Source organism: Pteropus medius, unplaced genomic scaffold (assembly GCF_902729225.1).
Source record: "Pteropus medius unplaced genomic scaffold, Ma_sr-lr_union100, whole genome shotgun sequence".
NCBI lineage: Eukaryota > Metazoa > Chordata > Mammalia > Chiroptera > Pteropodidae > Pteropus > Pteropus medius.
The window spans coordinates 21,609,258-21,615,196 of NW_024351730.1; the positions used below are offsets into that span (position 1 = coordinate 21,609,258).

Below are 5,939 nucleotides of genomic sequence, written 5' to 3' on the forward strand. Positions count from 1 at the left end.
ATGAAGCTGAAAAACTCCTATTGCATAGTGTGTGTCATAGCCATGTTAACATTTTAGCACCGAGTATTACTGTTCGGTTCAGGGCTCAGTCTAATGGCTAGAAATGCCTAGGGAAGCTCACCTGGGCCCTGTGAGCTTCCAACAACAGTCTCCCCTTTCTAAATCACTATTAGACTAGATGGGTCCTTGTGATTCTTATGATTGCAAGATGTCCTTCAGCAATAACCATTAGGAAACCTTGCATTAAAAAAATATTTATTTCTTACAGGCCCTGGAGCCTACAAAGGCAAGCCAGGAGGTCCACAGTGAGGTCCTAGGGTGGAGAGAGAGAGACAGAGACAGAAAGACTGGGAGAGAGGAGTCTCTCCTAATAGTGAACAGGGGCCTGGGGTTCTGCTTTTATTAGGGTCAAGGGTTGGGGCCTAGGTTTTTGCTACCTCATGCTTTATTTGTGAATTTCAAACCTAAGAACTGGAATTTAAAGAGTTGGAAGAAAAAAAAAATGTAGCCCAAATGGTCAGTTATTGAAATCAACCAAGATCTCTAGAACAAAAGAGCCTCCCTGGGGTTTTTTATCTAGTGTGTGGCTGGCAATGTGTTTATTTGAGGCAGCTTTTTTATGAAGGGGATGCCTCTTTGTAATGGACGCCTTTTTGAAGTGGATGCCTTGGCAGTTAAGTCAGGCATTACGAAAAGATGAGTTAACTGTTTGGGCTTACACTACAATTACTCTCCTGTTTGTGGTAATGCTGGTATAAACATTTCTATAAAAGTGCAACACATACAAATACAGTCGTAGGATATGCCATCTAGGTTTATGTAAGTTGCACTATGATGTTCACACAATGACGCATTTCTCCGAATATATCCCTGTGTCACCTTTGGGGCTGTTCAGAGTTCGGTGTTGCCCCAACCGCAGAGGGGAGAGAAAGGGATAGGGACAACGGTGCAGGGGTATAGTTAGCATTTTCCCTTGGTTCTTCCACAAGTGACACAGTGAAGAATCACATTGTTGAGATTTAATAGTTTTATTAAAAGTATATTTTAGAAAGACAAAGAATGCCCCAAGGAGGCTTATGGTCCCAGCACAATAACCAACACAAAGGGGCCAAAAGGGCCACAAAAAGGCACAAAGGCTACAAAAGGCCACCAAAAAGAAGAAGACCCAGTAGTGGGAATGTCTGCCTTATGTTTGGGCCATGGTGGGTGGTTCCAAAGGCATTCCTAGGTGATTGGCAAGTGAGGTCATTTTGATTGACACCTGGCTGCTATATAACTTTGTCCAGTGCACATGTGCTTACCCAGAATACGGGCTGCTATAATTAGATTCATGACCTTCCAGGCATAAACATAGAGTTATAATGAAGCTTAAATTGTAGGCAAATTATGGTAGTACTTTCTACACAGATGTCCGTAGCCGGATTAGGCCAGTTAAGACTATGACCTTCCCGTCCTTTGTCTCTGGAGGTGCAGAGGGATTCTCTACCAATAGGGTGTTCTTTGGGCAGTCTATGGACTGGGCCCCTATTCCTTTGTTCCCCCTGTTGCTCATGTCTGACTAGCTACATAACACCTGTAGTTAAGCAGCTCATGACTGTATAAATGATCTCTAGAATGTATTCATCTACTATAACTGAAGCTTTATACCCACGAAACTACAGCTCTACATTTCCCCGCCTCCCTAGCTCCTGGCAACTACTATTGTACTCACTGCTTCTATGAGTTTGACTATTGTCGATACTTCATATAAGTGGAATCATGCAGTATTTGTCCTGTGACTGGTTTATTTCATTTATCATAATGTCCCCTATTCAATGCATCTTGTCAAAAATGGCAGGATTTCCTTCTTTTTAAAAGCTGAATAATATTCCATTATATGGATATACCACATTTTTTATCTTTTCATCTGTTGACGAACACTTGGTTTGTTTCTCTGTTTCAGTTATTTAAATAAGTACTGCACTAAACATGGGAGTGCAGATATCACTTTAAGATTCTAATTTCGGTTCTTTAAGATATAAACCCAGAAGCAGAATTGCTGGATCATATGGTAGTTCTATGGTTAATTTTTTGACGAATCTCTATACTGCTTCCACAGCTGCTGCAGCATTTTACATGACCACCGAGAGTGTGCAAATGTTCCAGTTTCTCCACATTTTCACCAGCACTTATCTTTTAAAAAAATAATAGCTGTCTGTCTTCTTTATATTACAAATAAGTAAACTTGGATGAAAAAGACTCAGCAATTCTGTGTTTTTGAAGTCTTTGATGGTGGTATCAATCTCTATAATGCCTCCAAGGATACGATAATTGCTTTTGGTTTACTATCCTGGTGGGGAGAAGTTGCAGAATTTTTATTTTTCAATTAGAGTTGACATTCAATATTATTTTATATTAGTTTCAGTTGAGTCTACGGTCATGCCACACTGAACAAGCCCGATCCCATCTGATCTCAGAAGCTAAGCAGGATCGGGCCTGGTTAGTACTTGAATGAGAAACCACCTAGAAAGACCAGGCGCTGTAGGTGTAAATAATTTTTTAAAAATAAGGAATTGTAAGCTGACAAAGTCCTTGCAATCTGTGAGGTCAACCAAGGGTTGCCTTGCCTAAAAAAATAAAAAAAATAATAAAAAATAAAAAATAAAGTTTCAGATATACAGCATAGTAATTTATGAAGTGATCCTCCCAATTAGCCAAGGACCCACCTGGTAGTAAACATAGTTATTTCAGTATTATTGACTATATTCCCTACGCTGTATTTTACATCCCCATGACTATTTCTAATTTATTCTTCATCTTTTCATCTTTTTCACCCAGCCCTTCAACCCCCCTCCCATCTGGTAATCACTGGTTTGTTCTCTATATCTATGAGTCTCTTTGTTTTATTCGTTCATTTATTTTGTTTAGATTCCTCATATAAGTGAAGTTATATGGTTTTTGTCTTTCTCTGTCACTTATTTCACTTAGCATAATACCCTCTAGGTCCATTCATGTTGCAAATAGTAAAATTTTATTTTATTTTTTATGGCTGAGTTCCTTGTATATATGTACCACCTCTTTTTTATCTAATTGTCTATCGATAGGCACTTAGGTTGTTTCCATATCTTGGCTATTGTAAATAGCGCTACAGTGAATATAAAGATGCAGAAGTTACAGAATCTTTAACTTGGCTCATTCTACTCTAATAGCACTAATTCTATGGGTCAGGGAACTAAAATGAGAATTCTTCTTGTTAAGTATGGCTATTCTAAATTTATATTTAGTAATTGAGGGAAGAAAGGGGTCATGGTGTGTTTGCAAACCCACTGGGTTCATTGTAAGACAGACTTAGGCTGAAATTCCATTTATCACCTGATCTTTATGACTCTGCTATGACCTGTTGTCCACAATGTCATTTAGGGAAACTGCATATTAATAATGCCAGAAATCCTAGAATATCTGGTTATTTTCCCCCACAAAAAAATCATCAACTTGACAATCAACTGCAGTTTCTTTTATTAAAAAATTTATAAAACTGTTTGAGGCAGTAATGCATGATGCTTCCTCATCATATAAATCTAACTTTCCATTTGTTTGTCAACATAAGAAACGTACAAAGCTGTAGAGAATTTTAATGAGTTTATTTGAGCCAAACTGATGACAATGGTCAGGAACCAAAATCTCAACGGATTAAGAACACGTTCTGGAGAATGGCAGTTTTGCAGTTTATTTTATAATTAGAATCAAAGGAGGAGACCTAAGGAGGGTTACATGACTTCCACTAGTGATAGACTAAGGGGATAGAAGAAAACAAAGTGGGGAAGTTTCTGGAATTGGATAAAAAGTAAAACGAAGAGATACATGCTTCTTTTACATTGATGGGTACAGGATAGTTAATAATTAACATTTACAGCACATAGAGATGGCATGTGGGGAACAAGAAAACAATGAGGGATTCTGTGGTTTCTTGCTCCAGTGTAGTAGGTGTGCCCTGAATAGCCTGGAAAAAGGGATTATTCTGACATTCCAAGGATGTGTTATCTTAGATGCAAAAAAAAAAAAAAAAAAAAAAAAAAAGAAGGAAAAAAAGCAATAGACAGGCTTACTTATGGTAAAGACTGACCTTTGTCAAGAAAGCTACAGGATCAGGATCTGACTACCTGCCAAGACTGGGTTTTAGATAGGATTATTTATGTTCAGACCATCCTATGTGGTTACTCTTTGGTCTCTGAGTGTGTGGGACCCGCTTGTCAGGTGTAGCCCCTTTTTCATCCACATATTCAAGAGACTTTAGGTCTGTGAACTGGTTCTGATCTGAAAATTGGGTGAGAGACTATGGTTTTCCATGGCAGTGACTTGAGGCAGGTGTTCAATCTTTATTTCTAAAGTATGAATTTAATAAGAAGTTGACTTACTTCATTTCAAGTTAATAGCATTTTGCACTGGTCTTTATGGGTCAGTAGCTCTTACTACCTTTTTGAATGTGCTTTTCATTGGAATGAGCACACTCACTTTCATCTGGCATTTAAGTGCCGCCCTTCGTTCTCCGCCCCTCCAGAATCCTTACTACGTGCTGTAGTCAGGGAGGTCAGTGTAGTTACAGTATTTGAAGTCATCACATATCCTCTGCTTTCAGAGTATACCCCTACTACAGAAATTTTTAAGGATGCTAGTACTTTCCCAACCGATGGATTTCTCAATTATTTGATGAATGGAAAGTTTTTTGGGCTCTCCTAGGGTACAGCAAAGAGACGGACTCCTTCCTTAGTATTATAACAAAAGTATATTAAAAAATGTAACTTCAATTAATGTCAGCTAACATTGAGTTTAATCAAGAAAACAGTTTTGCTCTAGCAGCTCCAACTAATATATTGAATTCAGAACCTCTGAAAAAAAATGTATAAAATAGCATCTCATGTCTTCTCTATTGATGCCGTAAGCTGAGAATTTAAAGCCATGAGCTTGTCATTATTTGGGAAGTCTGCGTTCTGTAATCATCACTCCCACCACAAAGCTCTAATATAGCAGCTGCCTGTCTCTTTTAAACTTCTCCTAAATAGGCACTTTATTTCATTCAAACTCCTGTGACAATTTAAGTAACTTTTGTTTGACACTGCATGCCATGGCTTATAAGTATTCCATTTTCCATTTGTGGTGAGGTCATCAGTGCGTTAAATCAAACTAATTAAAATAACCAATCCCCAATTGCCATTTTTTAGCTTCTTTTTCCCCTAACCATTTAGGTACTGAATACAATATCAGTCAGGATTCTATCAGATGAAGAGGCTTTCAGTAGCAGGAAGGCTTTTAATTCAGGGAATTATATACTCACAAAAGCATTGCGAATACTGAAGGTTCAGTGATCTGGGAAAGCTACTGCTGTATCTAAAGTTGTGTATCAGGTTTTAGAAAATCAGGAAGATGTGGAATCAGTGATCCTATCTGACTTCAGTATTCAAACCCAGGATTTAGAGAGTACCTGTAGGTACTTAGCAAAAGACTTTCATGTCTGCTTAAGCTCATATAGTTGTCACTGCTGGAGGAGCAAAATATGATTTCTGCCTCTCCTCCACCTTCTAAAATCTTACATAACTGTCTTTACTGCTGGATATGGCCTAGAGCAAAAGATATTTCTTATTTTCTAGCCTTTATGATACAGGGAGTGTATAATAGAGGATGAGAATGGTAGTAATCTATCACCAGACAAACTGACATAGTGGTTAAGAGTATGAGCCAGACTACCCGGGTTCAGATCTGGATTCCACCACCTGCTAGTTCTATGAACTTTTGACAGGACACCTAACTTCTCTGTGCCTCAGCTGTGCCAGCTATGAAATGTAGATAATCTCCCTACCTCGGAGATATATTGAGAGTTAATATATGTGGACTATGTATAACAATGGCAATGCCTGGCATATAGTAAAGCTCAATGCATTAAGGAATGATTATTAAAATCTAAA

General features: G+C 38.2%; 1 pseudogene; it reads left to right on the forward strand.

Moving 5' to 3' along the window:
- Positions 1–2,408: 2,408 nt before the first annotated feature.
- LOC120588605 (uncharacterized) lies at positions 2,409–2,527 on the forward strand (annotated as a pseudogene).
- Positions 2,528–5,939: the final 3,412 nt, after the last annotated feature.